The sequence below is a fragment of the Cervus elaphus genome, chromosome 15 (genome assembly GCF_910594005.1).
Source record: "Cervus elaphus chromosome 15, mCerEla1.1, whole genome shotgun sequence".
In the NCBI taxonomy this organism is placed as follows: domain Eukaryota; kingdom Metazoa; phylum Chordata; class Mammalia; order Artiodactyla; family Cervidae; genus Cervus; species Cervus elaphus.
Genome location: NC_057829.1, coordinates 8,679,487 through 8,701,613, shown reverse-complemented (window position 1 = coordinate 8,701,613; position 22,127 = coordinate 8,679,487).

Below are 22,127 nucleotides of genomic sequence, written 5' to 3'. Positions count from 1 at the left end.
AGTGCTTAAAATAAATGTGTGTAGTCACTGAAATCCTCTTAAGAAACCAGACAGAACCTTGGATGACTTCTGAAGAAATCAGCAATTCCAAAACTTTTTTCACTCTCCTCTCTTCTGCTCTGCCAGCCCTGTTCACAGCTGACCGACTCTGACAAGAGGTCTGGAAAAACAGGTCCTTTCAGATGGTTACAGGGCCCCCTGCAATGGTGTCGAGGACATGAAGACAGCCCCCTGGGGTGAGAGTGGTGGTGATGGGGAGGCATTCAGTGACCGTCACGGCAGCAGGGTGGAAAGGCAGCCGGGGAATCAAGTTCACCCAAGTCTGCAAGGTTCTCATTGCGTGGGTTCCCCTGAGGTCATTGGTGCTTTGAAGCCGATTATCAAAATGTTTGTGACAAAGTGTGCTTTGCCCTCCTGAGTGGAGGTTTCCCGTAGTGATGGCTCAAGACGGCTTTCCATGGAACTGTCCTGGGGACAGACAGAGGGCGACCTTGGTCCCCACCTTCCTTCTTGAGCATTAGTTTTCTCCAAGGTCAGAACTGCAGGGCTATAAAGGGCTGTGGCTGGGGAGGGGAAGACTGTTAGCTACATCCACGTGCCTTCTTGTGGCCACGCGGGCTGTCTTCATGGGCCACCAACTTCCCTACACCTGGCATGATGCCTCAGACAGGGCGGACACTCAAAGTTGCTCCCTTGAATGTACACATTTTATACAAATCTGGAGGAAGAACTGAAGACAATCTGTTGCTGGGACACACAGAACTCTCTGTTGCCTCTCTCTGCCTGAGAACACAGTGGTTCCACACATATTATGCCTTCCATCCTGAGCTGTTGAAAGGAAGGCTTTGAACTATCAGAAGCTCTCAGACTTGTAGGAAGCATGGAATTCAGATTTGCAGATAACCTGGATCTTTTTCTCACACTCACAGGCTCATTGTTCTTGCCTCTGAATGTCTCCTGTCCTTAAGGTGAATCGTTCACACTCTGTGGGCCAACTCTCTAAGCTGGGGTCATGGGCCTCCCAGGGAGGCAGTGTTCTACCAGGAGGCATTCCTAGGAAGGGGACTCGAGAACACAGGTCCTGCGTGTCACCACACATCACTTGGGGGAGTTCTCGCCTTGTAATCTGCAGGTGTATGTTTGTAACTGCTCCCCAAGCAGATCTAAACAACAAAGCAAGTGAGTTGGCAACACCCTCTGCTTTTCACCTGCTCCTTCAGGCCCCAGGTGAACACATTTCTCAGGTAACTACCCAGTTCCAGAATCACATACCCGGCTTGTTTTCTCAGGAAGGGGCCTCAACAGAGCAGTAAAATAAAATGATGCTTTGTTTTTGCTACAGAAAACCGTTTTTTCCATTGGTTTCAACATAACCCTAGCATTGCCTGTTGCAGCCTGCACTTTCACCCGTATTCTATCTGCTACCTCTCCTGGCTGTGAAGCTGTGAATGAATTCCTCAGATAATGTCTTCCTAAATTCCCTGGCCAAGAGGAGGAAAGGTATTTTCAATGTGCATTTAACTGAAGGATTGGGCATAAGAAAGATGGTCCAGATTCATTTCACTAGTAAATCGGAGTGATTCAAAATCCTGTACATTAGTTTTACTCATGGAGACCAAACTGTGCCATCACAATGCATCTTCACCATAGACAACTTCTCATTGTCCAAGGAAGTTAAATTTAGAATCCCATCCTACCTGGGCCCAAGTTTCCATTTTTTTCATTCATCAAAGGCGACTATTTCAAAAAATTAACTAGCTCTCTTTAAAGTTCAGTAAAAAGTCTTCCTGCCCTGCATTTTACACCTGCAAGATCCGTGTTGCTTTGCGAACATCTAGGTCACATGTTCTGTAGTTCTGTGTGCTCTTTAAAGGACTGAGAAAGAACAAAGAGTGTGCACACTATCTGTAAATAGCTTGAATCTCTCTAGGATGCTCCTTCCTTAGGAAATGCACAGAGAAAATAGTGAGCAGGTTTACCTGGAAGGTAAGTCATAAAGCTTGAAATGATTTAACCACCAAAGGTCAGTCTTAGTTCACTGGCACTGTGAAAGGCTTTCAGAACTAATCCTTAGAAAGAGTTCCCTTTCTTCTCTTTGGCATGACCTCACAGATTTCCTGGCATCACTTGGTGAGAAGGAAATGCAATCCTGTTCCTCTTCTGACAAAGGAGGTTTGGAGCCCTTAAATGGCTCCTTCCTGTACATCTTGATAAAAGCCTTTTTTCTTCTGCATTCCACTCTCTTTTACTTAGTCTTGTACTTTGTATCTTGGTTCACCCCCAAGAGTGCAAAGATGTCCTACTCATTGCCAAGTGCAGTCCGTGACCATCAGCAGGGAACCACTGAAGTCCCTTTCAGCTTCACTTTGGATTTTGTCAGCAGCACTTCTTAGACCCTCCAGCCTCTGTGCCATGGGGTCCTGGCAAGAACATCACTCCGGGCAAATTCTCAGATGGAGAGCGGGCCTATTGAAAGCCAGAGAACTTACACAAAGCCCAAGTGTGAATCCCTGACGGGTGGGTGCTCTCTCTATACCCAGCTGATGCCCGGCAACTCTGTGAGCACATTAGTACCTGGGACCTCACTTGTGCTTCACCTTCTTCCTTACGGCTCCTGGGGACCTTCAGGTTTTTAGCATGGGGAGAGAGAAGGTGACTCTGATTCTTTCCCTGCCATCTCCACCTGGGCAGACGATTACTCTCTCCTGAGGATCTTGGAGCTCCTGGAAGTGCTCCATATGAACACCCCTTCCTGTGATCTTGCCCATGATCAGGATATCTTGGAAGGTGATGCGTGAAAGATGCTGTTCATCCTCAGATGGCCTCGCTAGTTAAAGCACATCTTGCATGACTTCCTGGACCTGAAAGTTCTGGTCAGGAATCCATTGACCCCCAAATAGATCCATGGATAGCAAGGATTCTTCAAACTCCTTAAAATTGTGTGTGAATTGTTCTCTATGTGTTTTTATTTTCCACAGTGTCCATCATGTATTTGAAGAGTTCTGCAATGCTAAAATGATTTGAAACAGATGCTTGCTTGGGTTACTTTTCTCATCCTGACATTTTATGGGACTTTGATCATGTTTGTAGCTTTACCACCAAACCCAAAACTAAAAAAAAAAATATTTATCTGAGAATGTGACATTGTCAGAGTGGAATTTCTGGGCTACATCAGTGCATGCTGAAAAAAACACTAGAAGTTCTGGAGAGAGCACAGTTTTCCCTCATCTTGGTGAAAGTCGCTCAGTCATGTCTGACTCTGCAACCTCATGGACCACACAGTCCATGGAATTCTCCAGGCCAGAATACTGGAGCGGGTATCTGTTCCCTTCTCCAGGGGATCTTCCCAACCCAGGGACTGAACCCAGGTCTCCCGCATTGTGGGCGGATTCTTTACTAGCTGAGCCACAAGGGAAGTCCAAGAATACTGGGGTGGGTAGCCTATCCCTTTTCCAGCAGATCTTCCTGACCCAGGAATCAAACTGGGGTCTCCAGGATTATAACTTCTAGCTATTTTTGAGGCTTATTGGGTGGAACCATAGATTGTTTTCCGGGCTTCCCAGGTGGAACTAGTGGTAAAGAACCCTCCTGCAGATATAGAAGACTTAAGAGACAGGGGTTCGATACCTGGGTCAGCATGATCCCCTAGAGGAGGGCATAGCAACCCACTCCAGTATCCTTGCCCAGAGAATCTCATGAACAGAGGAGCTTAAAGGGCTACAGTCCATAGGGTCCTAAAGAGTCGGACACAACTGAGTGACTTAGCATGCACACATAGATCATTTTCTACTTTTCACAATAACTGCTGTGATCAGAGTCTTCCCTGAGAAAGACGAAAGATTTATTTCGTTCCTGGAGACTACCTAAAGACCTTACTAAACACTGCCCCAATCCTGATCTTTTCCTGTCCCAGTCTTGTCTTAAAAGATCAGGACCATACAGGAAAAGCAAGATACATGTTAGACTCTTAAACTTCTGAAAGAGTGAGTCAGCTTCCTAGCACCTCTCAGCAACAGCCAAAGGTGGTTTTTCTTTTCAGTATCATTTTGAATTCATGAATAATAAGATATGTGATACATTTACCTTTTTTTAAAGAATTATTCATTTTGAAAAACAAAGAGACCCATCCTTGGTGAGTGGGGACCTCGTCAGGTTGAATCTTAAGCCCTGCAGACCCAACCTTGGTGGTCTTAGATTCTCGTATTGCCTGAAGAGAAAAGTTGTTCCAGGTTCATCTTGTCTATTTCCTGGACCAGATGGGAAGCAGCTGTTTCTCCAATGAGATTTGCAACAGGAAAACTTAGAGATCATACCTACTCATTGCTCCTAGGTGTATTTCTTTGGCTCTTTCAATAGACAGAACTAGAAATAAGCATTCTTAGAAGAAAAAAAAGACTACCCCATGAGCATAATGGTATAGCATAAAGAAGTAGAAGTTAAGGAGTTTTTACTTCATGATTTTATATTCGTAACTCTGATCACTTTTGATGAAAATCTTGTTCCTAGTGATGTTAACACAATTACTTTTTATTTCATTTTATGTGTGTCTGTTTCAAAAAAACAATGCCAATGTTACTAGTAAGAAAATAAGTATTCAATACAGTTAACAATTTCTTTGGGGTTTCTTTTCACTATTAGTATATAGCTCGCTATGGAATATCAGTCAAAATTATTCTATTTTAGAATCACTTGAAATAATTTACTTTTATATAGCTAAGTAACTATTTTAAACACTCCAAAAAGATTTATTTTTTTGTTTACATAGTCATATGTTTTTACGTAACTGTAAAGGTTTTATTTTTTCTTTATGGGAACATATTATGTATCTAGGGATTCCTCATTAAGAAACAGAGGGGACGGACTTAGCTACTCCATGGCATGTGGGGTCTTCCTGGACTAGGGATCAGACCCACATCTCCTGCATTGGCAAGCAGATTATTTAATCACTGGGCCACCAGGGAAGCCCTACAAAGGGCATGACAGAAGTAACATTCCAAGAATGTAGAGATGGGAAAAGTAACATCCAATTGTGTTAATAATGGGAAAAAATGTACACAGAAGTGGGATGGTTAGTTGGATTATGTAGTAGAAATGGAACCTGACAACAGGTGTCTGATTTCACTTCCTATTTCCAGGCCACTCCCCAGTAGCAACTACAACACACCTAACGGCCACAACTGTGGGAGAAAGTCAATGAACTACCAGTGACTTTTCTAACAAAACTCTCGGATGTACCAAAAACTAGGTAACCATTTTCCATTGGTCTCCCTTCTAAATAGTCAACAAACATTTACAGGATCTTCTACCAGTCCACAGAATAACTTCACCCTGTTGCTCAAACTTTATTTCACATAAAACCTAATATAAGTTATTAGGTTAATAATAAAGGTTGTTACTGCCTTTATTTTATGACAGTATTTGGTCTTCAAATTTCATGTAGGATGAAATGTAGCATGAATCTACATGCTACATGAAATCTACATTTCATGTAGATAAAATGATGCATCTGCTCCATGCCCTTTGGAAATCGTAAATGAGGCACACTATCCTTCTAGTTAAGTGGGGAGCATGCCACCCAATAGAAGTGCCTCTGCTTCTGTGTTTTCTAAGAGATGGTAACTGCAATTTCTTATTTTATATAAGGATCTCCAGAATATCTTTTATGTGGCTTTTATACTCAAATGTTTCTCAAGAGCCAAGTGCAGTAAAGCATTTAGATGTTAAAAGCTAGGAATATGCATGTTTTTAAGTTCCTGGGCAGTGCTCTGTGCATCAGTTCTCCCCTTTCCATCTCTCAGGATTAAAAACGTACGACAGTTGTGCAAGGACCCTGAGGAACAGGGACTCCACACACGTAGTCTCTGCGTTTTAGTAGCATCCCTCATGAGGTTGATAACGTGCTCTGGGCCCTCTGAGAGCTGCAGTATGGCTCAAACAAATGACCAAAATCCTGAGAAGGCTCGTCTTAGCTCTGTGGCTAACTTGTTGGGTTGTTTTGGGGAAAACACTTACCTACTTCATGCTGATCTGACCACTAAAATATACTGCCTGCTATGTGGCTTACAGGGGTGTGTAAGCAAGTATCCATAGCACTCTCCAGGGGAAACAATTACAGACATCCAGGGAGAAATACACATCTTCCTTACTATACCTGCAAATCAAGTCTGCTCTCTTGGTTAACATTTGTTGTACTTGCAACCCACATTTATTGATTCTGCTCTTCTTAGATTCCCGATCTTTTTGAAGGTTCTGTTCAAGACTCTGTTCCTGACACTGTTTCTGAGGGCCACTACCAGTTCAGATTGTCTTTTTCTCCCTTCTCTTAGTTTACAACTAAGCAGTGTAGACATAGAGCGATTTTTCTCATGCACAGAGGCCGACTACGTGTCCTGCTCTGCTCTGTGCAGAGCTGGGCTGTTTGGAGCTGTGATTAGCATCATTTCCATGTGAGTCTGTAGGGTCTTTCAAGGACTCTTTGCAAGTTTCCGTGTTTCACGTTTTGTTTGTTGTGGTTTGAATAGGGCACGGCTGAATTTGTTCAAGCATCTCAAGCATTCACAGCAGAGAATTCTATTTATAATAACATCTCATCTGCCCTTCAGTTAGGAAGGCCAAAACCCGTTAGATGTAATGACTGTGAACTCACTAAGATTCCATGCACGTTGAAGGCTTCCTCCTGAGCCTTAATACTTGCTAAGGCCATATTGGTTTGTCAGTGGTGTGATTTCTTACATTTGATCTCTGTACTGATTTATTTTTGTTTGTTTGTTTTTAAATTTTTATTTACCCGTTCATTTTTGGCTGTGTTGGGTCTCTGTTGCTGCCCGGGCCTTCTCTAGTTCTGGAGAGCTTGAGCTACCCTCTGGTTGCAGAGTGTGGACTTCTCATTGCAGCGGCTTCTCTTGCTGCAGCTCACTGGCTCTCAGTGCAGGCTCAGTAGCTGTGGCGTGTGGGCTTAGCTGCCCTGCAGCATGTGGAAGCTTCCCAGACCAGGGATCAAACATGTGTCCCCTGCATGCAAGGTGGATTCATAACCCCTGGAGCACCAGGGAAGCCCCTTATATTAGTTTCTTAAAGCTTCGTTAGGAAAGAAGCACCAATTGAGTGACTTAAAACTACAAAACCTTTTTCTTTCACAGTTCTGAAGGTTGGACTCTTGAGATCTAGGTGTTGGTTATTAGAAACACTCTCTCGCTGAGACTCTGAGTGGAATCCTTCTCACCTGCTCCTAAATCCTGTGCCTTCCTTCACTTGCATCATTCCAATTTCTGTTGCTGTCGTCATGTGTCTTCTTCCTTCTGGGTGTGTCTCTGGGTCTCTCCCCATCTTATAGGAAGTCCAGACCTCTCCTCCAAGATGACTTCATCTTAACTAGTCATATCTTCAATAACCCTACTCGTAGGTATAACTCCTTTCTAAAGTTCTGCAGGTTAGGACTTCATGTATCATTTTGGGGAAACACAGTTGAATCCATAACACTCTTCTTCCTTTGTGGTGGTAGCCAACAGCTATTTCTATTACTGTGTTCCTTTACTGTCCCCTGTTGGCCATTTCCACTCTCCCAGCACCTTCTTAACTAGTTCCCTGTATTAAATGTTTTCCATTGTGCTCCCTAGGTTGTGCATTGTTTTCTTGATTAAACCTAGATGATACACTTAGAGAAGAGGCATGTCTCTTTGTTTGTTTCTTTGTTTGTTAAATATTCCTATTCCTTCCTTGTAGATACTAATTTAAAGAGGAAAAGAAGGTAGTGTTGAGTCTTTCCAGCTGAAGAATCAGAACAGATGTTTTCCCTCTCCAAAGCAAGAGCTGCTAAAGGGCATCCATTCAGTTTAGAAAAAATCCTTCGGCCCACTGATATGAGGAAATAATCATTGTTAACTGTTTTTTTAAAATTCTAAGTGGGTACAATATCCATCTCAGATCATAAAGAAGTGCTCAACAGTTATCAGTCACCTGGCTTCATCAGATGAGAAATATATCAAGAAACCAAAAGAGTGACTTGGACCATTTCTAATTCTCTTGGCCTCCATTACATCTCCTGCATACTATTTTTTCCCCAAAGAATTTGTTTTATTTTTCACTCAGCAAAAGTCTTTATTTTCTTACAGTAAAGTTCATGCCTGTGGAAGAGAGACCCACAGGAGCTGAAACCAGCTATGTGGCTAGTGAAAGTCTGTGGCATGGAAGTAATGACGTCAGTCTCTCAGGGCATGACAGAGATATTCTCCATGTGCTACCATCCCATTGCTTTGACTCCCAGCAGACCTTGATAAAATACCACCTGGGAGGGCAGCTTGTTCCAAGGATAATATCTGCTGTAAATGAGTCTTAGAGTGAATGGTAGACAATCAATGGACTGAAAATCTTCCTAATATAACGGAAGTGGAAACTTGCTCTGACTAGATTCACATGACGCTAAAGTCATGGAGTGAAAAAGGGCTCTAGTGGACTTCCCTGGGGGTCCAATGGTTAAGACTTTGCCTTCCAATGTAGGGGGTGCAGGTTCAATCCCTAGACAGGGAGTTAGGATCCTACATGCTGCTGCTGCTAAGTCACTTCCGTTGTGTCCGACTCTGTGCGACCCCATGGACTGCAGCCTACCAGGCTCCTCCATCCATGGGATTTTCCAGGTAAGAGTACTAGAATGGGATGCCATTGCCTTCTCCGTAGGATCCTACATGCCTCATGGTCAAAAGGCTGAATTATGGAATAGAAGCAATATTGTAGCAAATATAGACTTTAAAAATGGTTCTCATCCAAGAAAGGAGTTTTGTCATTTATGAAGGGTGTGCTGACATCAAAAGATACACAGAATATGCAACTTGATTCATTCATTCATTGAGTTCATTCTTTCACTCTTTCAGCAACAGTTGCCCAGGCCTGTTATAAGTTAGGCCAGCTTCTAAACGGTAACGGATAGCTGTGCTGCGCGCTGTGCTCACTCCAGTCTGACTCTTTACGACTCCCTGGACGGTAGACCTCCAGGCTCCTCTGAACACAGAGATTCTCCAGGCAAGAGATTCTTCCATCTCCAATACTGGAGTGGTTGCCATGCCCTCCTACAGGGGATCTTCCCAATTCAGGGATTAAACCCAGGTCTCCCACATTGCAGGCGGATTCTTTACCGTCTGACTCACCAGGGAAGCCCGCCATTACATAGCAGAAAGCAAGAACGTCTTGCTTTTTAGCTTTTGTTCTTATAGAGCTTTAACTCTAGTAAGAGAAAGGCAGTTAATAAATGACAAAAAATAGCAGTGAGTGACAGCTTTAATAAAATTAAAACAGAGTAATGTTAGGGAGACAGCTTAGGTTGCTGATTGGGAATTATCCTTGGTTTCTCTCTTCCCAAGCAGGGCAAGCCTCTTCAAAGAGATGCCATTCTAGCTGGATCAGAATGACAAGAGAGAGCCAGCTTTGCAAAAACCTAGGGAAAGAACACTTCAGGCAGAGAAAACTTTAAGTGCAAATTCCACAAAGCAAGAATAAACTCAAGGAGGCTGAGGAACACCAGAGGCCTGGACCCTGGAGCATGTTGAGCTGAGGAGTAGGAAATGAGGTGAAATCGAAGTGATAAGCAGGCCAGGTCAAGTAGGGTCTTGTTGGAAATTCAATTTCATTCAGTCATCAGTGGTAGCTTTCTAGAGGGTTTCACAGTGTGGGAGATAGATTATATAATCTTTTCTGCGTGCAGAATAGGATTCAGGGAGTAAAGAACGAAACCAAGGTGACAGAGAACAGTCTAAGTGAGAGACGGTCCCTGGGCTTGGTGTGGTGGGGTGACAGCGGCTCTGGGAGACACACACCACCTTCATTTTTTTGTCTGTCATTGACGATAGTAACGTTTACAAGCTTACTTCCTAGAGTCACGATGAGGATGAAAGGAGAAAAAATACAAAGTGCAGAGTACAGTGCTTGGCACACAGTAAGCACAGTAAATGGTACCTATTTTTACAATTAACTGACTTCTGCTAAGGTGAAAAAAAAAAATCTACTACTGTGCTAACAAGACATCTATTTCTCTTGTGTTCATGAATTTAAAGGAACCTTCAAGAACGTCTTTACTTCATGATTCCTATTGAGGCCTGAGTCCTCACATCCTACAGGCTCAATTAAGGCTGTTTCCATAACTGTCTCAGTCCATCTGCAGAAGTTTGCTCTATATCCACACCCACTTAGTGTCTCTATCACCTGCAACCTAGATCTCTCCTCCATCTAAGTTGAGTCTTTCCCCCGCACTCTAGATCTTCTCTTGTGTACTTCCTCAATGATATCTTTCCATCAATCTTCCTCTTCTCTTGAGTGTTCAATTTCCCTGAAGGCTCTAAACTACTTTCATCAATACTTAAATATGTTCTGGGCACACTTGTCTTAAAAAAAAAATTCAATCACGTCACTCTCCTCATGAGACACTCTCGGTACCTCTCCCATTTCCTTCACCATCATGCAGAATTGTCTGCCCTCTGTCGCCTTCACCTGACCACTCTTGTACTCTGTTCTCTGGCTTCCGTACCCTTCAGGTCACTGTTAGAGTTTTGCTTCTCATGTCACCAAAGACCTTGTTCTTATTCAGCCCCACTGAGCCCTAGGTTTGTGACGGCCACAGTTCCAGCCTGTTGATAGTGATGCTATCAGCTAGCAATGCCTGCAGTATTCACCTGCCTCCATCCCCGGCCTCCACCATGGACATTTCTCTTTTCAGAGTCAGTATTGTGGTTGGACCTGCCCTTGTGGTTTTTAGTATAATTGCAGGACGAGCCTCAGCAACAACTATTAGGGAACTTGAAGGATCAAGATTTACTACTCACAGTTACTGAAGGGTGCACGGCATACTCAGTGCCATGTGGCGAGCTTGGAGGGAGAGAGAGCACCCTCACCTTGGCTTCTGCCTTTATTAGGGCTGAGGCTGAGATGCCTATGCCTACGCCATAGGTTCACTATTTGCTGGTGAATTTAAGAGTAGGAACTAAAGCCCAGGAAGCGAGGTGGTGTCAGTCAAGCGGTCAGTTATCTAGGGCTTTCCGAAAGGGGAAATTTATGGATGAGGCCACCTGGCCTTTTATCTCGCTGTGTAGCTGGCAATGCCTGTGACTGAGATGGATGTCTTTGAATAGGTGCCTCAGCAACTGAAAGCTTAGTGTCAGGCACTCACAGTACAGTCTGGCACTGTCCCCGAAGGAGACCAATGGAGGTGCCAAATTTACTTCTACCTTTAGTGAAGGAGGCGGTATTTTGTCCTTAATGTTCAACTCTATCCCAGGCATGGGCTAGGCTTCATGGCCTGCCCTACTTCTTCCAGTACCATTAACTGAGGATTGCAGGGTCATTTCCCAATGTGGGAATCTCAAGTAACACCACCTGGTACCCAAGGATCCACTTTACATATAAGGAAGTTTGACAATGGGCACATCATCATGGAATCCACTGGTACCATCAAGAACTCTGTCAACCCAGAAGCCATCCACCTGATGGAATATTGGAATGACCTCCAAGAGGCTCAGCTAAAGGACCAGCTGGGATGACCTCAGATGGGGTTGGAGCACCCTCCTCCAACAACAATCGTAAGATGCCATGTCCCCAACAGCAAGAATTCGCAGTCCAGAAATCAAGGAGTAGAAGTAGTGTGGGGTCCTATCACCATTCTCAGACTTTGTGCATCAGCCCCCACAACTTTAAGGTCTGTTGTGTTAGAAATTGGAATGTTTCCACTAGGCAAACCAGTAAGGGTCTCACTGAACTCCAAGATACACTGAGGCCTGGTTAATTTGGACCTCTGTGCTCACAGCAGCAAAGGAAACATTTACTCTCTAGCGTGAGTGATGGCCATGGTTATCACAAAAAACTAGAAATGCTGACACACAAACAAACAGGGAAGAGTGTGTCTGGAGCTCAAGAGACACACTGGGGTACTTCCTGGGGTTTCCATGTCTGCTGGTAACCATGGCAACGAGAGCCTGACACAGGAACAAGGTGACTAGGGTCAAGACTCCTCAGGGATCAGGTCTGGGGCCCACTGGACAAGCCAGCTTAAACCAGTAGGAAAGTCTGGAGGGTGAGAAGAATCCAACAGATGGGTGGGAGAAAAAGGAGTGGATGAATATTAATTATGGTTTCAAGCCCAACTGCTGTCTCCTGCCACTGGCTCTTCCCATGAACCCTTTGTTTTAAGTCTTTCTGGAATTGTAAATGGCCACTAATCACAACTGAGCCACTAGAGGCTTCCCTAGTGGCTAAGTTGGTAAAGAATCTGCCTGCAATGCAGGAGACCTGGGTTCAATCTTCAGTTCAGGAAGGTCCCCTGGAGAAGGAAATGGCAACCCACTCCAGTATTCTTGCCTAGGCAACTCCATGGACAGAGGTGCCTGGCGGGCTACAATCCATGGGATTGCAAAGAATTGAACATGACTGAGAGGTTAACACTTTCACATATATACAGTGATCTTTTTGTTTAATGACAAGGCTATTTACACAGAAATATCTCTGTCAGAATCATACTTCTAGTAAACAATTTAGTTGGAGAAAAATCCTGGGTCTAGAAACAAGCAAAACATTTCTGCATCTCTGAAATGGTTTACAATAACCCACCGTTTCTTTTTTTTAGCACCTAGTCCTAAAGTCCATTATCTACAGCATGTGCTTTTGTAAGATGCTTTGTTATATGGTTTTCTATACCACAGAAAACTGAGAGGGAAGTTGAAAGAAGAGCAAACATGTTAGCAGTCGTAAACTAAGAGCGGAAAACTGCTTGATGTGGCCAAAGGGACCAAGCAACAAAAACAATAGGAGGCCAGAAAAGAACCAGCCAGAAAGTAGGACACGTTCCACAGCCATCCATGTAAACACGTGGTTGGTCCTGTGGAAGTTCCCTCAGTTACCAAACCAGAGAAAGGAATGTGTGTTTCAATGCAATTTACAACAACGTGGTTCAATTGTTAAAGCTCGGACTTTTGGATAGTATAATTTAATTAGTTATAAAATTCTTTGATGGAAAGTAACATTTCCTAAAACTGAAGAATAAAAGAGCTTTTGCCATATAATGTTTTTTATCTGCATTTTGCAGACATGGTGGAGTGGGTGAAGAGGAAGGGCTGACCACACTTGTCTACCAACCCACACCTCCCCAGCAAATCCTTTTAAGTGCCAGGAAAAAGAAATCTTTTAAAGACTAAATTCATGACAGCGCTGGGAGACTAGAGAGTAACAGGAAGGGGTCCTGAAATTGTGAGGAATTTCTAAAAGATATAAAGCACATGGATTAAATTGTCAAGAATTGATGAAACCACAGCCCAGCTTATGCACAGAAGGAAAAAAAAAAACCTACTCAGGAAGATAAGAGCAGACCTAGAGAAACCCAAGTTCACTGTCAACAACTGGAGCAGAGGGTCCTTCAGCAATCATCATGGTAATTAAAGAACTGCTTTCTGGTCAGTTATAGCTACTCTCTCCTCTGGGGAAGAGCAAATCCAAACCAGCTATTCGTGGGGCACTGGTTCATCCCGTTCTTCCTCCTTAGGTGTAATTAGAGGGAATCAGAACACCAGAAGTTCAGGAGAAAACCATTAAAATACAAAAAGAAGAGACAGAACCTTGACTCAAGGGAAAATTTGTGAAAAAGAAATAAACTTTTAAGCATTAAAATTAATGTCATCAGAGAGATGATCTTGCACGGTAAAACTAGAATATGTTGTTGGGAAAAACAATGAAAAAGCAAGTAATAATTCTTGAGGTTCTAAAATTATAAAGAGGAGGTGTCATGGAAGGAGTGAATGGACAAATGAACACAGCAATGGACAAATTAATGATCTAAAACGGAGGCTAGCAAAGGATTTCCATAAAAGGTCAGACTGAGGAAAAAGTTTAAAGTTGGTTTAAAAGACTTTTGAAAGGGTTTAAAGAGTTGAAAGTTAAGAGTCAAAAGAGTTAAAGAAAAAAGTTGAAACATTTCAAGAGTTCTGTTGTGGGTTCTAATAAGAATTCCAGAAATGGAGAAGACTGAATGGAGGAAAATATGAAGAAAAATAAATGAGAATTTATCTTAACTGAAGAAAGACACAAATTTTTACATAGGATGGGTCACTAGTATCATGTAAGAGAAATATAAATTGCCAAGAGGTATCTTTATGAATCATCAGAGCTTTAGAATAGAGATTTCTCAAAGCTTGTAGACATGGAAGCCCTCAGAAATAAACCTGCTCTAGAGTTGCTTGTTCAGGAATTCTTTACAATGGAATGAAAACTCAACCCAAGGAAGAACCTACGTATAATATAAGCTAAATAACAGTAAGCAAAGAAGTCAGGAAAACATAGATAAATTGAAATATGTAGTAAATAATAAAGTTCACAAATCTAAAACTAAATTCTTGAGTGATGTGGCATGGAAAGTAATGAGAGAGAAAGGGAAAATAATGGTGTGCCAAGATTTTGTCCTTTTAGTAAAGAAAGAGATAAAACTTAATTTAGATTAATACATGTTGAAATAGGCATGCTAAAAATGTAAGAATGATGACTAATACAATAGAAAAAAGATGAAATAACTTCTAAACCTCCTAGAGGAAAAAAAATGGTACCACAATTTTAGCCATCTAACAAAAGAAGGAAAGGGGCAATTAAATAAGAAATCATGATGCATAAACTAATATAAAATAAGATGACAAATTAGAAATTATAATAAATGTAGATAGGTTAAATGTCAAACATTTTCAAATTTTGTACATGTGTAAAGCCTTGAAAATTTTTGAAACGGTAGAGTGTGCTATTTATAGAGAGTATCTTTGGAGATCAGAGGGCATAGAAATGAAAACTAGGGGTTCAAAGTTGACAGGGACTTCTGTACTGTTGCATTTTACACATGGGGACCATAATCATCTATTTTATACATTTTTTAAAATTGAGGAATGTTAGCATACAACCATTGTACAGCTTGTAAACAGCTTATTTCTCTTCACCTCTCTCCAGCTCCACCCTCAGTTAGTTCAGTCGCTCAGTCGCTCAGTCTTGTCCGACTCTTTGCAACCCCATGGACTACAGCACACCAGGCCTCCCTGTCCATCATCAACTCCCGGAGCTTGCTCAAAGTCACATCCATCGAGTCGGTGATGCCATCCAATCATTTCATCCTCTGTCATCCCCTTCTCCTGCCTTCAACTTTTCCAGCATCAGAGTCTTTTCAAATGAGTCAGTTCTTTGAATCAGGTGGCCAAAGTATTGGAGCTTCAGCTTCAGCATCAGTCCTTCCAATGAATATTCAGGACTGATTTCCTTTAGGATGGACTGGTTGGATCTTCTTGCAGTCCAAGGGACTCTCAAGAGTCTTCTTCAACACCACAGTTCAAAAGCATCAATTCTTCAGCATTCAGCTTTCTTCATGGTCCAACTCTCACATCCATACATGACTACTGAAAAAACCATAGCTTTGAATAGATGGATCTTTGTTGGCAAAGTAACGTCTCTGCTTTTTAATATGCTGTCTAGGTTTGTCATAGTTTTTCTTCCAAGGAGCAAGCGTCATTTAATTTCATGGCTGCAGTCACCATCTGCAGTGATTTTGGAGCCCAAGAAAATAAAGTCTGTCACTGTTTCCATTGTTTCCCCATTTATTTGCCATGAAGTGATGGAATGGGATGCCATGGTCTTCAGTTTTTGAATGTTAAGTGTGAAGCCAGCTTAGCTCCACCCTCATCTCCTGCATATTCCCTTAGCCTAGACAAACATAGAGTTCTTTCTGCTTCATATCTGGTTAATTTACCATTTTCATCCATAAACTGAAGTTAGTATGGTAACTATTTAGAGCATGTTTCAAACATAATCTTTAAAATGATCAACTGCGGCTATCACAAAAATACATTAATTGTAGTATATTATTACTAATATAGTGTTTGTATTTAATTTTACTTAACAATATAATATAAATATTATTTACTTAATAATATTTAATGATGCTTCCCTAGTAGCTCAGACAGTAAAGAATCTGCCTACAATGCAGGAGACCCAGGTTAAAATTTTAAGTGACAGGAAAACTTTTAATTTTAGAATATTATTTATTTAATAATATTTATTAAATATTACTTGTTTACTAATAATAGTCAATGATAAATAATGTTAATAGTATTTATTTGATTTTGTTTAATATTTTAAAATAGTAAATAAAAATATTTTGAGAACGGAAAAAGAAACCCTCTATAATTTTATCATCCAGAAATAACCAAAATAGAAAATTCATAACTTGACATTTAAAAAACCGGTTATGGTACCAGATGAAGACATTTCCATCCTAGCTCCTAAATCTGGCTCTCTCTAGTCCAGGCCACATCCAGATGACCTGGGAGTGAGCTTGGCTAGAATAATCAGGTTGGATGCCTGGGGTAGGCTGATAGTTGTTCCCCAAACTATGTTCACACCCTAATCCCTGGAATGTGTAAATATTGTTTGGAGAAAGGGTCTATGCAGGTGTGATTAAGTTAAGGATCTTAAGACAAGGGAAATCATGGAAAGTATCCTTAAGAGAGAGTGGAGATTAGACACAGAAAGATTAGTCATGTAAGAAAAAGGGAGAGTTAGGACTTCCCTGTTGGTCCAGAGGTTAAGGTTTGGTGCTTCCAATGCAACAAGTGTGTGGGTTCAATCCCTGGTACAGGAAAAAAATTCTACCTCCCACATGGCACATCTGGAAACTTAAAAAATTAAAAAAAAAAAAAAAAGTAGAGGGAGATTGGACCCAGAGAGACGCACAGAAGAGGCAATAGTGTAAAGATGGAGGCAGAGGATGAAGAACACAGAGGAAGCCTAGCAAAGGTTGACCCCCAGAAGCTGGTGATTCCTAAAGCTTAGCTTCTCTGTACACTGGTGCTGAATCAAACCTAGGAGACAGAGTTTTAGGTGAAGAAGTAAAGGATAGTTTTATTGCTTTCTCAGGCAAAGGGGGACACAGAGGGCTCATGCCCTCAAAATCCCTGGGGAGGGTACTGACAAGTTTTATAGTAATTGTTCAAAGAGGGACTGATCATTGCATTGATGTTCTTCTCATGGGTTGGTGATGAGGCAACCAGAGATCAATATCATCAAACTTCAGATCCACCTGGCCTGGGGTCTACAGGCTTGTGGGCAGCATACCACTGTTAATCATTAATGTCTCCCACCTAGAGGGGCTTTCAATATTTGCAAAATAGCTCAAAGATATTGTTGTGTGTATCCTTTGATGGAGAAACAGGACCTTGCCCCAAGGCTGCTCTTGACTGTTTGCTTCTCCTTAGTCTCCCATCCCCTTCCTTCCCCAATTAACAACTGCTTGAATCTGCCCACTGGAACTCAGGGAAGGTCATGGAGGATCAATGAAGGCTGTTTCCCATAATCAAAGAAATGGGGACACAGAAAGTCTCTGTGGCCAGGAGCCCCACAGAGCCCTGCATGGTATCACTGGGAGAGGCAAGCAAGGATCCCCCTCCAGGGCCTCTGGAGGAAGCATGGCCCTTTGGCACCTCCATCTCAGACTTCTGGCCTCCAGAACTACAAAAGAATACAGTTCTGCTTTATGTCACCAACTTTATGGTCATTTGTTACAGCAGCCACAGAAGCGTGTGATACAACACCCCTTACCTCTCCCAGAGATGAATACACACTACATAAACCCACGTAACTACCCCTATCTGTGATATGGCAATGGTTTCCAGATTCTGGATTATTCGTACGTGAAATTTCAAAAAATGATCTAATATTTTTAAGTCATTTTTAAATGATCTGACACTGGGTTGTTCCATTTTTATTTACAAAATGACATGAAAGAAAAAAAACTATCATTTATTATCATTAGTTCATAAAAAAGGACTTTTTTTAAAATACAAAGATACCTTAAAAAGGACAGTTCTTTAACTCAAATACTTATACATTTATTAAAAACTCATCATAATATCCTTATTCTTACTTAGCAATGGTGCTGATGGAATTTCACTACAGGTGGGTTCTTGTCCATAAACAAGAATTTAGGGCCCAAAGCTATGTCAGCTTAAACCACATGTACATATTTACTTACCCATTTTTACTCCGTTCCATTCACCATTCCAGCCAGCTCCTGAAAGAATTTTGTGGAAATTCAAGAACTCTTCTCTTTTCATTTCCTTCTGTGAATTAGATTTAAGATCATGGACATACAGTCAATGAGTAACATTATATATACTGGTTGGCAAGAAAATCAATGAGACTGTAAAAGAATAACTTTTAGGAATTCCCTGGTGGTCCAGTGGTTAGGACAGCACTGCCAAGGGCCCCCATTCAACCCTCAGTCAGGGAACTAAGATTCCACAAGCCATACAATGCAGCCAAAAACAAGCAAACAAACAAAAGACCCAGAATAAAAGAATAACTTTCTAATTTTTTAAGTATGAAAAAAAAATCTCTTTCCATTAATTTTTAAAAGTGTAACACTCATAAGTTTTAAGGACTCGTTAATGAAAAGAGCTAGTTAAGGGTATGGTTTTAGCCAGTGGTCATGTATGGATGTGAGACTTGGACTGTGAAGAAGGCTGAGCACCGAAGAATTGATGCTTTTGAACTGTGGTGTTGGAGAAGACTTTTGAGAGTCCCTTGGACTGCAAGGAGATCCAACCAGTCCATCCTAAAGGAGATCATTCCTGGGTATTCATTGGAAGGACTCATGCTGAAGCTGAAACTCCAATAGTTTGGCCACCTGATGCAAAGAGCTGACTCATTGGAAAAGACCCTGATGCTGGGAGAGATTGGGGGCAGGAGGAGAAGGGGATGACAGAGGATGAGATGGCTGGATGGCATCACTGATGCAATGGACATGAGTTTGAGTAAACTCTGGGAGTTGGTGATGGACAGGGAGGCCTGGAGTGCTGTGATTCATGGGGTCGCAAAGAGTCGAACACGACTGAGCGACTGAACTGAACTGAATGAAAAGAGAGAAAAAACAAATACATAGCATCAAGAGTGAAAAATGGGATAAAAAATTTAGGAGGAAATAATAAATTATGAAGAAAAAAGATGGAAATGATCCTACGGAATTTTCTTTGTTGTTATTTTCTTCTTGCTTCACTGCCCTCTGTTCGCCAATCCAGTGGCAGAGGCAAAAAATAGATGAGAACAAAGAAATTATCATCTAGACAGATGCCATTCGTATCAGCAATCTATGAGACCTAAAGAGTCTTAAGAAAAATGTACAGTATATACTTGAAGAAAACTATTGACACAAAACTTAACTAATGTACATATTGGACAAACCAATCATCAGGCTCATTCCTTACTGGTATCATCCATCTCAGACTGAATAACTCTGCTACCCCTAGGCTCCCAATCTGAAACTAACCTCCTCATTTTGCTGGCAGAGATGAAATTAAAAAGGTAAATTATTAACACCCGGAATATCTCCAGGCTGCAAGCCTATTCTCCTGAAGCCATCAGGTAGATTCAAAACTAACCCTCAACTGTAGGACTAAGTTCCCTGACACCTTTCCCCTCTTTTTTTTTTTCCTGCAGACTTTAGTACCTCTTCTTGTTTTACTAGCAAACCAACAAGATATTTCTAGGGGAAAAAATTTTTTTTAAGAATTTACTAAAGTGCTCAAGTGAGAGTGATCTCTCTCTCTTTTTTTTAATTTATTTGTTTTAGTTGGAGGCTAGTTACTTTACAATATTGTAGTGGTTATTGCCATACATTGACGTGAATCAGCCATGGATTTACCTGTGTTCCCCATCCTGAACCCCCCTCCCACCTCCCTCCCCATCCCATCCCTCTGGGTCTTCCCAGTGCACCAGCCCTGAGCACTTGTCTCATGCATCCAACCTGGACTGGCGATCTGTTTCACACTTGATAATATACATGTTTCAATGCTGTTCTCTCAGACCATCCCACCCTCGCCTTCTCCCACAGAGTCCAAAAGACTGTTCTACACATCTGTGTCTCTTTTGCTGTCTTGCATATAGGATTATCGTTACCATCTTTCTAAATTCCATATATATGTGTTAGTATACTGTATTGGTGTTTTTCTTTCTGGCTTACTTCACTCTATATAGTAGGCTCCAGTTTCATCCACCTCATTAGAACTGATTCAAATGTATTCTTTTTAATGGTTGAGTAATATTCCATTGTGTATATATACATATACACAAGAGAGTGATCTCTTTAATCACCATTTCCTAAGGTGAGGTCATTCTCAGTGCAGACAGCCTCTTTTTACCCCAGGCTTCTTCAAAAATTCTTAGCTGATCCTGAAATCACAAACTAGACTCTCTATTCCTGAATCAAATAACAAAGAAATGGAGGAAGTTGTGACTTGAGAAAGGAGAATTTAGGATGAGACCTTGGTTTCTGTCTGAGAACTTGCCTGCTTCTCCATCGTTGTTCTTAAAGACAGTGCTGGGAAAAATTTACAAAAAGAAAGGATTTGGATCACCTCATCTAATCTCTTTGAGATTTTTCAAGATGTAAAAACTGAAGTTCAGAGTGTATTTGCATCATCAATAGACACAGAGCCAGTTATGGGGAAGTAAGATCTTCAAAATCACAGATCAATTTTCACATCATGCTGTCCCTCCTGCATCTCCTCCTTTCTGTTCTAGGAAGTTGGAGGGCAGAAAGTTCAAGAACAAGGAAAGAACCCTAACACCAAAAGGTTTTTTATATTGTTGCCACATTTAAGGGAAAAAAAAAACACAATATTAAATTGCGTTGCCATTTAATCTTACTACCTGGTCCATTTCTGTCAATGTTTCATTCCCTTATCCATGCAGGCAGAGAGAGTTACACCCCCAGACTGTCCCCTCTCAATTATATAATGAAGTATTTAACAATTATTCAGACTGTTCTTTGGCAAGTTGATTTTTAAACATGTGTTGCCAGTTTGCCAGATACCAACCTTGTATGCTATTGCAACAATGTCAACCAAAACCAGGTAAAAAGTGCCTATGTTAAAAGGTTGGTTTACCCTTAGCAATCTTGGCTTTGAAAAAAATTCTGGGGAAAATTGCCAATTTGGTATGGGAACTGAGTATGAGGAAGTTTGTTCAGGGTTCTTATTTGGCAGTTTCAACTGTTTTTCTCTGAGGTTTATTTTTGCTTTTTAATTCTTCAAATATATGTGATTGGATGTTGACTTTGAGGCTTAGTCTGGCAAGATCTGAGTGCAGAGTTCCTTGTTCAGTGACTGTTTTATTCAAATTGTGGGTTTCACAGCCTTCCCTCCAGCCCTCTTTATAGCACCTTGGGTGGTTGTAAGCATTGAGACTGGATTATTAGGATTGGAGCTTTCCTGAAGAAACTCTCAGGTGTGAACCTGGAGCATTTTTCTTGGTGGCAGGATATTCTTCAGTTCTACTAGTTACATGATTGGGAACATATTGATACAGTTAAGCTTAATTATTGCATACCAACAGAAGGCACTTGTACAGACAAATGGGTTATCATCATTGCAGCAATACCATATTGCTGAATGGTGTTCATTCTGCCTTCACTTCACCCAGCCTCGGCATCATTCACTGTGTCTTTTTGGGACAAGCAATGGTTTGCTTTCAACTAGCTCAAGCACCCTCACAGTTAACTCCTGAGTGCCTGCTGTAAGGCCTACTGAAGCAGAAAACGGAAAGCCCACAGCATTGCCTGTTCCTCTGAGATTGAGAGTTTCTCCAGTGTGCAATTTGGACTTGGGGAAATAAGGTGACCTTTTGGAAACGGGACCTTCTCTTTCAGGTCTCTTAGTGGGTATCAATTTTCTAATGATTTAACTATTAACCTACAGCAAATTAACTCATGCAAACAGAACATTTTGACCTCAGCCATTGGGCATCATTTGCTATTCAAGTTACATATTAACTTAATGCACCCAATAAATCAGTAGCGCGACCTTCAGCTGTCAGGGAAAGTAGCAAGTCTCATGTTGAAACTGAACATTTGTAGAGGAATTTTTTTCTCCCCAAGAAAACTGAATGTGAAGGATTTCCTCAAGAATGCATTTCCTATTTTGGAAAACGAGCAGGTTGCCAGGATGCCATTAAGTACTTTTAAGTCACTCACGAATAGGCACCCTGAGGCCTGGAAGAGTTCTAAGCCACTTCCTTACCTCTGTGACATGGGTAAGTGGCAGATTTTACCAGCCCACTTCCTTCATGGGATATAAAAA